This window comes from Magnolia sinica, chromosome 11, assembly GCF_029962835.1.
Source record: "Magnolia sinica isolate HGM2019 chromosome 11, MsV1, whole genome shotgun sequence".
Taxonomy (NCBI): Eukaryota; Viridiplantae; Streptophyta; class Magnoliopsida; order Magnoliales; family Magnoliaceae; genus Magnolia; species Magnolia sinica.
In genome coordinates, this window is record NC_080583.1 from 11,873,741 (window position 1) to 11,887,043 (window position 13,303).

General features: G+C 41.0%; 1 non-coding gene across 1 annotated transcript; it reads right to left on the reverse strand.

Annotated features, from left to right (window-relative positions):
- Positions 1–12,889: 12,889 nt before the first annotated feature.
- Positions 12,890–13,046, reverse strand: LOC131219617 (U4 spliceosomal RNA). The gene has a single exon (XR_009158267.1). It is a non-coding gene; the product is annotated as a U4 spliceosomal RNA (small nuclear RNA).
- Between the last annotated feature and the right edge of the window lie 257 nt (positions 13,047–13,303).

Here is a 13,303-nt window from a genome sequence, read left to right on the forward strand (position 1 = left end):
TACCATATACTCTTCATATATTGCACACATGTGACACACATGCGAGAAAGAGGAAATAAATGAATTTAATTTAGACAAACGTAGGTAATATTAGAATTCCACATACCTCACCCATATGGACTATTCAAATCTCAGTATACTCACCTTTATCAATTAGCTAATGTATCCTCGCATCAATCTAAACCATTCAAAGAGTTTAATCTGTGACCTACTTCTCAATATATGGTTTAACCAATCAAAACCATCCAGTGGCGAACTGTATCGTCTGGACTGTTGAATTTGAATCTGTCATGTGGAGTGCTCATTTAGAAATTTAAACCATTCATTATCCGAACCATCTAAGCATACATCTAATGAACGGTATTCTAATATCAAATATTTCTTATATACACATTATTTTAGATAAATGTAGATGTATTAGCATGAGAAGTGACAATGCAGGTTGAAACATTTTAGTATTAGTATTAAATATAATAATGAAATGATATTTAATATAGGAGTTTTTAAAATATTAAATTTTCATGCATGAAACACCAAGACACGTATTTTGCTTCACATATGAAGCATGTGCATGGATATTTATGGCATAGGCCCTATAAATAGGGGTCTAGCCATTAGCTTACGACAGATGTGTGGGTCCAGTAGAGTTTGAGTGTGGGCCCACCTTTAGAATCATAAAATAATAGTTAATGTGTGCATAGTGCATAGGTGTGAGTCAGTCAATACTCAATTTTAGAAATTATGCACATTAAGTGTATACGTCGGGTTTGTTCTACATAAGATTTGGTCTACCACTCCAAGTCAGGTAGATGATCTTAACTTGAAGTTTAAAAATTTCAGCCAATTATTATGTCATCTTATTCCAAATTTTAATAGTAATATTAAATTGATTATTTATGTGATCGATTTTTTAATTTAAAATTTATTTAATTATTTAGCTTAATTGTCGAAATTTTGAAATGTACCTTAAAACAATTGTTGAATTAAATCGGTTCGATTCATAGTTAAATTTTAATTTAATATTCAAATTATATATATAAATATAATAAATCTTAATTAGCTTAGATTAATTAATAAATTATTGAAAGTATAATTTGATTTTTTTGAAAAAATAATAATAAAATCTAGTTGTAATTCTAAAGTTTTAAAAATTAATAATTTAAATAAAATTTATTATTAAAATAATCAAATTCATCAGCTTTAGAATTTATTTAATAAATTAGATTATAATTTGATTGACTTAAATCATTTTTATTAAAAGTTAAATTTAAATATAAATCTATTTTTTTGTGTAAAAATACTTGATTTGTATAAATTTATTAAATTTTAATTTAATATTAGAATAATTAAAAAAATTATTTACTAAGTTTATGTTGTAATTAAAATAAATTTTAAAATTTATAATTTCGTGAATAAAAATAATAATAATTTATTTCATTTATTATATTTAATATAATTTAAAAAATAATTTAATTAAATTTAGAATTTAAAATAAAATTTCTTACACGTTATCATATCTCAGTAATTTTTTAATTCAATAAAAAATTTTTTATTTAAGTATTTTAATTATTAAAGTTTTAATGAAATTATATCTAGAATTATTAATTAAAAATTAAAAAAAATCTATATTGTTGATATTTTGATAATTCAATAATTATTGACTCTTATAATAATTTTTAAAAGTAGTAAAAGTACGTAAATAAATTCATTATAGCTTTATGTTGATATTTGCGATTGTAAAACTGTAATTCATATGTTGGATTAATTGAGTATTGATATTCATATGTTGGATGTAACGTAAGCAAGTAGGGCGATTATGTCCCTTGGGTGAAAGGCCCTAAAGTCGGCAAGTAGGGCGATAGTGTCCCTTGAGTGAAAGACCCTAGAATTCACTGGATCCTTCGGAATCTCCTTTGTGTACAACGTATGAGTATAATTGTGTACGCGAACATACGTTAGAGATACAACTGGAGCAGTAATATAACCAGCTAATGTATAAATGTATTCCTCACTATGAGGTGCCGGTGCATGGGCGTTAATGTAACATGGTCATCCACTTGGGTACGGTGTTGTAAGAGATGACATATATTGTTTATGAGAATTCATGAAAAATATCACATGCATAACATTTTTATAATTTTATTGTTTAAATTTATGTTCTCTTATTAACCATATTCTATTTTTTTTTTCTTGTTTATAAAAATTTAATATAATTTGAACATTTTAGATTTTAAGTAAGAAATGACCTGACCGGGTTGTTATGCTCATCCTATTATAAAAACGCAAAGGTGCAAAGCTGAAATATTACGAGCAAGCGAGCCTCTATTATTAGTTTTTATTTTTCAAGAAAATTAGATTTAATTTATATTTCAATTCAATTTTTGTTATTTAGGCTTAGTTTAAATTCTAAATTTCCGTATAGAAAAAGAAAATGATCACGAGAGATTAATTTAATGGAGAGATGAATATCTATTAAATTTCATTAAATCAAATCACGTGGATTATTATAAATATCAATCTATTAAAACTCACGAATTCGGAATTCGGGTCTCAAATACCCTATTCGGGTACCCGAATGTTGAGGCATGACAGGTGGACCGGCCATCCAACTTGGTTCCTATCGTACCAACGGTTTAGATTTCACTTTTCACCCAAGCTTGAACCAACCTACAGTACAAACTTTTGGCCCGAGCATTGCACAGTCTCATCCATCGGCTGGTACGCATGCAGAAAAGCCATCCGATTGATCCCTGAGGCAACATACAACTCATGTTCATCATTGTCAAAATCTACCCCTTTGCTCTAGTGGGCCATATCACAAAAATCTATATCGAAACCAACGCAACGCAATAAAAAATATATATTCACATGCATGGACACGTGCAAATATATATTCACATGCATGGAATTCAAACCACAGATCATTCAAACCATCCATTCTGGCCTAAAAATCAGTCCATTTCACATTTTTTAAATAAATAAAAAAAGCTAGAAGAATTATTATAACCGTCGGTTTATTTTATACATTGTGGCCCACCTGAGGAGTGAAACGGCCTGGTTTTAAGCAACGAAGATCTAAGCATTATTTCCAAACAGATAGAAAGCTCAGATCTCACAAACATCTTCCATACTGGCACCTGTTCCTGCGTGTGATTGGTCATCATTCTGCATACATACATCTAGGGCTGGACTGTGTTAAACAGTGGCAGCTCATTTACCGTACATCTGGTGTAAGATCACGTCAATCCAGACCGTCCATATCATGGGCCCTACCATGGAGGAGCATTGTTTAACAAATTCACTAATCAGACGAATTTAATCACCACCGCATTCTACCGTCAAATTTGGATCATTAACTTTAAATCGTTAAAATCATCCACTAAGTGTGATTTTGAGGCCATGAACCGTCCAAAGGAGGGCCTATTATTTGGACAGCCAAGATCAACGTAACACATGTATGACCGTTGGATCATCACACATCTAACAAGGCGCGGCAAACAGATACTTGAGTCTGGCCCACCATTTCTCTACTTGTTATGAAGAGGATTAGATCCTGTTGGTACAACTCTCTTATCCTCCAACGTAGCATGGAAAGAAGAGGACGGTGATGATGAAGTAGAAGAATAAACTGATGATGATGAAGAAATGTGACCATGACCCACCATTTCTTGACGAACGGTGATCGACCCAAGAACCGCTACTGCGAACAATAGCACTGCAGCCAAGACAAGCCGACCCAGATCGACCGTTGGATGTGAAGAACTCATCATAATATTTGGTGATCCACTCGAAGGATGGGAGGTTTTAACAATTTTGAGATGTACATTGAAAAATCTGTTTAAGTAGTGGCCCATGGTCCATGACAGAGGAGACAAGAGAGTAAATGAAGAAGTAAAAAGAGGCCGACAGATCTGTGCCGTTCATTACTCGAGTACAAATGTAAAAAATGAATGTACATGGAGGAGTAAATGGGCCCATTAAGATAAAGGTGGTCAAACTGCCTTTAATCAATGAGGTTGGTTGCTCTACAAACGTCTGTAGAATGAGCTTATTCTACAATGGTTTTTGTGGGGCCATGGTGGTACGTAAATAGAATCCAGTCCGTTCATCATGTGTGATCTTTTATTTTCTTGTTGGATCCCAAAAATCAGGAAAACCAAGAACTCAAGTGGACCACAACATGTAAAGTCAAGACCAAAACCTCTAAAATCATATTGTAAGGCCCATCTGAGATCTGGAAGGTCCTGATATTTGGGGTGTCCATTCATCCTGGTGAGTCTCATCTTCTGAATGGATTGGATGGTAGATAAATAAACGGTGGCCCTGATCCACAATTTGGAAGTTTTTAATGGTGGATGTCTGCATCAGAACTGTTCATGTGGTGTGACCCACATGTATTTTGGATCTGGCTGAGATTTAGGGCTCATGGCTAACTGAAGGGGCAAATCTAATGGAACGATTGGATGTGAATCCTACATCACGGTGGGCCCCACACACTAAATTGAAAAATAAGCTTATTTTACAAACGTTGCATAGGAACCAGCCTCTTAATCAACAGCCATCAGATGGCAGGAGAGCTTTTATGTGGGGTCATCTTTTCTGCCGGTTTTGGTGGACCTTTGCACTTCTCTTAAACCATGCTATGATGTTTTATTACAGTCATCGCTTCTCTCTCTCTCTCATAGTTGTTAAATTCTTCTAAACCGTTGAGAATGGGACCCACCCCATTTGAATCTTTGGCCCAGAGTAGATTACAATGTTGGATGGACACAAATCCCTAGATTGTGGCTAGCTACTATGACTTGGTTCAAGTGAGTGCTGATCTGGACCGTCCTACTTGTGGGCCCCCATCGTGGTGGAGCATAGCCCAAAAATCAGACTGATTGGAGGATCCCAACGGTCCAATTTCATGGCCTTCGAATGGATGGTTTGAATGGTCTGTGGTTTGAATTCAATGGGCGGAATCAGAAGGTTCAAATAGTCTGGTCCGTGTGATCTTCAAGTTGGGAACCATCCATCTTGGGCACATGAAATGGACAATCTAGATATATGCATGAGTGGACAGTCACACATTTAAAGGAAATTAGTATACTATTTGTGTACATATGTAATTTGTTAAAGTAAATAAAACCATACAAATGGTTGCATGTTGATGAATCTAGATCCTTCATCAAGTGAATGACCCTCCGTACAAAAATAGATGGTGATTAGTCGATCCTAGTTGTCTGAGCTGTGGCCTTCAAACGGACGGTGGAAATAAGAAATGGGAAAAATGGTCTGAATTTAAAGGGGAAGTCGGTTATTGGAGGGCTAGGATCAGCCCATCCAGATTGCCAATTCCTGGTCATGTGCACTGATGAGTGAAACTAGGGCTGTCAACCATGGTTAAAAGACTTAGTCGACTCGGACCCACTCGTCTAGTCTGGGGTCGAGTCACAACTCAGTTAGGCCAGGGGTGACTCGTCGAGTGACTCATGATGTTGAACTAGGTCAGGTCCTTCCGAGTCTGAGTCGACTCGAACTAGTTGCATGGGACTCTTCCGAGTCTTAAAACCATGCAGGTTGACCGAGGCGGACGCGGTTTGGCTGGGAGCAGATTAGATGAGACCCCTGCCTCACTGAAGACAGTGCGGCCCATACCGTGGGGCCCACCTTGATGTATTTATTGTATCCACACCGTCCATCCGTTTTTCCAATTTTAGGGCGTTATCCCAAAAAATGAAGAAGAATTAATTGTCAGGTGGACCATACCATAAGATTTAATTATCAGGTGGACCATACCATAAGAAAGAGTAGTGATTGACTATTAATGGGCCACACAAGTTTTGGATGAAGCTGATTTTTGTTTTTCCCTTCATCTAGGCTTATGTGACCTTATCAACAGGTTGGATGGCAAATATACGCTATGGAAACATTAAGGTGCGCCTAAAAAGCTTTTAATGGTAGGATTTTCAATCACCATAGTTTCCTAGAGCATAGACCACCTGAGATTTGTGTCTTCTTCATTTTTGAGATCATGCCCTTAAATGATTTGGAAAAATGGATGTACGGTGTGGATATAGAATACATACATTCAAGTGGGCCCCACAGTAAGGGCCGCACCGTCTTGGGTGAGGCCGGGTCTCACGTAACCCGTTTCCGGTTTGGCTAGTGACCCCAACATCAGCCGGCTAGCTGATGTCAAAGCTCTATGGGCCCACCATGACGTATCTGTTTTATCCACGCCGTCCACCTATTTCCATCTCACTTTTAGGGCATGATCCCCCAAAAGGAGATAGATCCAAATCTCAAGTGGACCACATGAAACAGTGGGGATTGAACACTTACGGTTGAAAACTTTTTTTTGGGGGGGCTCCTTCATCCATATTTGTGTGACCTTATCAACCGGTTTGATGGCAAATAAACAGTACAGTGGGTGGTAGGAAGTTTAACTGTGGACATTCAGTCAACACTGCCCAACCTGCTCTCCAAGAATTAATAGTCAGGATTGCCATTCCTGCTGGGCCTATAGGCATGTATGTGTCCATGTTGTTTCGTCATTGGTCTGCAAACGATCAATGGCCGGATCAAGAACTTCTATGAATGAGATAATGGTATCATGGCCCACCGAACTGGGGCCACTACCAGACATTTAAGGCTGTCAACCGGTAGATGTATTGCGAACCAAAGCATCAGTTTATTTGTTTATATTGGACACTTAGATTGGTGGGCATTTATTAGATGGTTGAAAATGAAACACATCCAATGGTCTTATTTCAACAAAAAGTACCCACGAATCAAACCAATTGTTCAATCAAATATGATTTTGGGACCGTAGCTTAGCATCAGTACTTTTCATAATATAATCCATTTTATTTGAGTTAATGTAGGCCACGTCTACAATTTCCTAGTGCCTGCATATCAAGCACAGTAACACTACCTGAGTATCAAATAACTGTTGGGTATAGCAAACTAGGCCCACCATGGTCTAGGTTCCAAGCTCTGCCCAGGCCTCATATTGCTAGATTGAGCTCGGGATAAGCCTGACCCAACAGATTTATACTCCTTGTCTTGCAGACATCATAGGGTCAGTCATGTGGGCCACCCACCTTTTTCTATGATCATCTGATTCTTAGATTATAGCCCCACCATGACTTGAAGGTCCATGGGCCAAACATGGGCTAGCTGTATATGGATAGAGAGAGAGAGAGAGAGAGAGAGAAGAGAGAGAGGTGATGGGTTGCTGGGATTGGAAGAGGAGGAGGGAGGAAGAGAGATTTTGGGATATGGGTTTTAATCGAAACGAGTCATGTTTGGATCGAGTTGAGTCCGATTGAGTTTTGGGTTGAGTCAGGTCGAGTTATTGGGTAACTCGAACCTGACTCGGTTTGAGTTCGGATTGAGAGAAACCTACTCGGTTTGGACCGACTCACCCATTTGGTTTGGTTCGGGTTGAGTCGAGTTGGACGAGTTGAGTTAGGTGAGTCAAGTAGTCCCTTGCCCAGCTCTAAATTACAAATCAGAAACTAGGCCCACTGTGGTCTAGGTTCCAAGCTCTGCCCAGGCCTCATATTGCTGGATTGAGCTCGGGATAAGCCTGACCCAACAGATTTATACTCCTTGTCTTGCAGACATCATAGGGTCAGTCATGTGGGCCACCCACCTTTTTCTATGATCATCTGATTCTTAGATTATAGCCCCACCATGACTTGAAGGTCCATGGGCCAAACATGGGCTAGCTGTATATGGATACAAATTGCCTGTAACCTGTGCTACAGAATTTCAATCCACTAATATAGTGTTTTGTCCAGAGTACGTCAGTGGTGGGGCCCACCATTTCAGCAGTTGTGGTCAAGGCATGCGGACATTTTTTATTACAGCCCTACTCCTGATATGCACATACGGTAATTTTAAATTTTCTTAGGGTGTGATCTTCTTTAGATCTGAATTCCTATGAGATTTTATTATGTGCAGTAACCATGAAGTGGCCTAACTGATGGATGGAATAGATGTCACACACCTAGACATCAAGTACTTTTATCCATCGATTTAGCTATGTAAATCCCAATCTCCCTCTCAGATTCCTTTTATGTATTTCTCCAAGTCTCTCTCCAATGGATCTCTCCCTGATAACTATATGGACTCAGGAGAGTCCATATACTACTCCCCACATCTCTCCATAGATCTCTCTCCCTAATAATTTAAGGAGTTAACAAGCCCAGTTGCATGTGACCTTGTCCAAACATGCTAGTACCTGCTGGACCTGACTTGATTTTAGTGAGTCCTGGTCTCTTTTTGGACTTATTAAGAGATCAAGTCAGGTTAAGGGATGTAACCTTTTGGGCTTGGTTATGAATCGACCTGACTTGATTTTAGTGGGTCCTAGACCCTTTTTTGGACCTATTAAGAAATCAGGTCAGGTATATAACCTTTTGGGCTTGGGTTGTAACTAGACCTGACTCGATTTTAGTGGGTCATAGTCCCCTTTTTAGACCTATTAAGAAATCAGGTCAGGTTAAGGGATATAACATTTTGGGTAGAGTTGGGCATCAAGTCGAGTTGGACTGAGTTAGGGCTCATCTGACTCAACCCAGTTTTGAAATAGACTTGACCCGAACTCGACCCGACTCGGTACCGAGTCCAACTTGCCTAACCCAATTTGAGTCTGGGTTTGTCCTGGACTAACCAGGACCAAGTCCGACTCGCTCATAAGTACTGAGTCGGGTATCACCGAGTCAGATCAGGTGCAGTGGGTATCTACGGGCTGAAATCACAGCTCATAACCCAGGTGCACCTGTCGGAATGGCAACCTCTCCATCAGCTACATGACATCTCAAATCTGAAATGTCAAACCTGAAATTTTTTTTTTTATAAGTATTAGTCGGGTTTCGGATTGAGTTGAGTCAATACCAAGTCGGATTTCAACTTGAGTCAAGTTGAGTTACTGGGTGACCCAAACTCGATTTGGTTTAAGTTCAGATTGGTCGAAGTCTACTCAGTTCGGATCGACTCACCCCCTTGGTTCGGGTTGAGTCAGATCCGTGTGAGTTGAACGAGTCGAGTCTGCTGAGTCGAGTCGTCCCGTGCCTAGCTCTACTTTTGGGCTTGGTTATAACTAGACCTAACTCGATTTTAGTGGGTCTTGGTCTCTTTTTCGACCTGGTCATAATTAGACCTAACTCGATTTTAATGGGTCCAGTGCCCATTTTGAACCTATTAAGAAATCAGGTTAGATTAAGGGACATAACCTTTTGGGCTTGGTTATAACTAGACCTGACTTGATTTTAATATGTCCCAATCCCTTTTTGGACCTATCAAGAAACCAGGTTGGGTTAAGAGACAACCTTTTAGGCCAGGTTATAACTACACCTGATTCAATTTAAGTGGGTCCTGGTCCCTTTTTTGGACCTATTATGAAATCAGGTCAGATTTTAATGTCATAACCTTTTGAGTCCGGTTATAAACAGACCTAACTCGATTTTAATAGGTCTGGGTCCCCTTTTTGGACCTATTACTCAGTTTTAGTGGGTCCGGGTCTCCTGTAGGTGGGATTAGGGTAAAAATAAATGTTAGAGTGTAACATCCCGTCCAATCGGTACATTGTCCTGAGGCGTCCACGTAGGATTTTACCGCAGGACCGAACGTTTGAAACGTTCGTAGCAGGGATGCTATGAGCTAATTAATCTAGGATTAGCCCATTTGCCTGTACCGGACAGGCCATGGCAAGACCAAGTGCGGGCCGCCAAGCCGGATGACCATTTACACTAAGCTACAGTCCGTCCGGGCTGTACCGAGACGCCGGAAGGTCAGAAAAATCTATAAGTTTAGGAGATCATAGATCTCACTGGGCTTGTAGACTAACGCGGACCGCGGACCCGGCAGACGCTCAGAAGTGGGATCTGGCACTGACTTAATGCACCGCGACTATGCCAGGACCAATCTGGCGCTGGCAAATGGAACCAAGATTCCAGGTTATCCGACCATTGGATCTCTTTCATATTCACCGTGGAGGCCTAATGGATTTTCCTGCGCCTGCACACCAACTCTGGGATCCGATCGTGGGCCGGTCACCGTCGATCGCAAATCGGACCCGTGCGGTCAAACCCCTGGTCCGATCGTCCCCAAATTTTGCGTGGCCCTTCATCAGGCCATGAAGCACCCATCCTATAAATCTCATAGCCTGAGGACCACCAGAATTACTCAAATCACTAAAATGGACCCCGCAGGGCCGTTTAAAGGTCAAAGCCTTTGACTCAAACCCCATTTTCGTCTATCCGTTTATTCCCAAATTTGACGCGGGCCCTAGTCGGGCCATAAGGCACTTACCCACCGAGTTTGGTGGCCGAAGGAGCATTAGGGCCACGCCAACCCCGAAAGTGTCCTTTGTAGGCTATTTTGGGAATATGAAGAAACTTGGGGCTAAAGGGCCCAAGTCTAGGGAATAAACCCTATCCCTCATAACTCCCTCTCCCTTTTGCTACAACTACCAAGAGTGAAAGAGAGTAAAGGAGAGTAAAGAGGAAGAGAGAGAGAGGAGGAGGAGATCCAAGGTGGACCTTAGATCAAGGTGGGTCCCAAGAAAGCCAACCCTTCCACCTCTTTACCGCTCTTACAAGGAGGAAACTCCTTTCCTTAGCCTCAACAAGCATCCGTGGGTTGCTTAGGTGAGCTTTTCCCCCATCCTTCTTGAAGTTCAAGTAGTATTATGGATTTTGGTTGGAACTCTAACATGAAATAGCTTGATTTAGGGATTCCGACCGTTCTACCCAAAAGCCCTCACTCCTAGGGCGTTTTCCGAGCCTCCATCGAGCCATAGGTGCGGACTGTTACTCTTAGGTGGCCTAGCACCAATTACAATATGAGTTTATTGATTTTGATTGTTGGGATGTGCATTTAGAGAGTGTAGAGAAAACCTAGGGATGCATGCCTACTTTAATCGTATGAAATCATGTGTTTGTTTGATTTCCTCACATGATGTTGTTCGTGTTTCTCACATGACTTGTTGGAATTAATGACTGCTTGTTGATGACCTGTTTGATTGCTCATAAGATTGATGCCCTGTTATGCATGCCCTATTTACCACATGTGAAATTTGATTCCATGAGTTATAGGAAGTGAGCAACTTCCCACCAACCCACCCAACGCACATGCACCATTGCTCTTGAATTGTTAGTTGGCTTATTTGGAGAATCCGGACTATATGATTGAGGTTTGAGAACATGATAATCTTGCATGCTGATACTCATGTCCGTTGACATGTTGTGGACCACCATTCAAACCTTGCGGTTGGCCAAGAAATCAAGGAAAGCTAAGGTGGTCTCGTTGGTAGGACCACCTTGAGGCTAAACCCTCGGATTTGGGCGAACGTGTGTGGGCGGCTGTAGTTAGACTACGTGGGTTGCTTGCACCCGATGTCGTTCCGCCACACGCTTGCCTGGACTCATGCGGTCTAGCCTACTGCCTGGCCAACCATGATTGTTAACCCTGTATGCTCACATTTGTATGGAACCTGGGACTCCCCACAACCATTGTAGCCCAACGACAAACCACTTGAAATCGGTCCACAGCCTCGTGAGCCGGGCATGGTGGAATGGGACCCTATGTTGGGGTACCGCACCTCCTCGTAGTGACCGCGAGCTATTCCTTTCTCTTGGCATTCCTCATGTGCTTGAAGTCAAGGATGAGGAACCTGACAGGATCATGGACCGCGAGGCCTTGGCCTCACGCATTGGGGGGTCTTGGCCTCGCAACCAGTTTAGGGCATTAAGTAGGTGGGGTGTTCTAGATTCCCGAATCTGCTGGTTGAATCAACCTAACTAATAACTCGGCTAACACGACCGCATCGCATCGCATTAGTTAGGTTGGCGACTCGGCAGTCGAGGTCGCAATGAGGGAGTGTTGGCATTGGCGATCGTTAGATGGCGTCGCACGAGGAAGTGTTGGCGAGGGCATACATCATATCATCCCGCATTCATGCGCATTAACAAGACTATAAAGATGCTGATGATTGATTGCTTTCATTAAATTCTTATTACAATTGATGCTTGTTGCAACTTATGGCTAATAGCACCCATTCGAGATGATCACTCACTCCCACTCGAGACGGTGTTTTAAAACACCAACTGGACCCGTTCATAGATGCAGTGATACAGGCTGGAGGAGCCTAGCGAGGTGAGCCTAGACGAGGAGCTGGAGCTGTCCTACTTCCAGCTAATGGAGGGTTCGCCGCCTGCATGAGAGGCGGGATAGGATGGCTGGGTTTCGGGCTCGGTCCCATCCTTTTGGACATCATATTCTTTTGTTATTTTGCCTGGGCAACGCCATGCGCAACCCATTTACATCTATTTTTTTTGGACTTGTATATTTATATGTGAGGCCTCTTCATTTCAGCAGACTTGTGCGTTCATGTTTCATGTTCAGGGAACTTCAGACTGCGCAACTCAAACAGATTAAATGCGCATTTATGATCATCTCCTAATGGTGACTCTTGGGAACTCGGGAGTCGAGCAGATGCGCGACCCCCGATTTTCAGGGCGTTATAACTAGACCTGACTTGATTTTCATGGGTCCTAGTCCCCCTTTTAATCTATTAAGAAATCAGATCAAGAATCAAGTCAACCTTTTGGGTCTTGTTATAACTAGACCTGTCTTGATTTAAATGGTTCCTAGTCCCCATCAGGTCAGGTTCATGTTACTTGGATAAAACCAAGTCTAGTTAGGAAGTCAGGTCTATTAGAGTCCACGTTGGGTATTCCAGGCCCAAAGATACTCAAAAAAACCTACGTACAAATCTGGGGATTGAACACCTACTACTTAAATTTGGACCCAGAAATAATAGAATACACACCTACCATATAGACTAGCTACTCCACACTAGTTAAGATGAAAATAAATTGAGATAGATTTGTAAGGCTTTACCCTTGATTAGAGGGAGCCCTTCCAGAAATTCTCCATGGCACTAGGCTGAACCCAGGCCAAAGAGGGGGTTTGGAAATAGTTTTCAACCAGCAATTGACGCGCCTCGGTTATAACCTCACTAGCTGCGTCATTGCCCCAAGCGCAAAGATACTCCCTGGCATTCATCTCCTCTAATTTAGTACTCTCAACCCATGTCTCTGCTCTTAGTCTATTTCCGATGTGGGACTTGTTTTTTTAATTCACTTTTCCCCTGAGTAAAGGAGCAGTGATGTATTGGACTGCATATGTATGCCTTTCACATGCGATGGTGTACCTGACTTGTTCGAATCCACATCACCTATCCTGATGGGCCATTATGTTCAGTCCGCTCTTCATGGGCTGCCTTGAAAATTTCATACTGATCGGA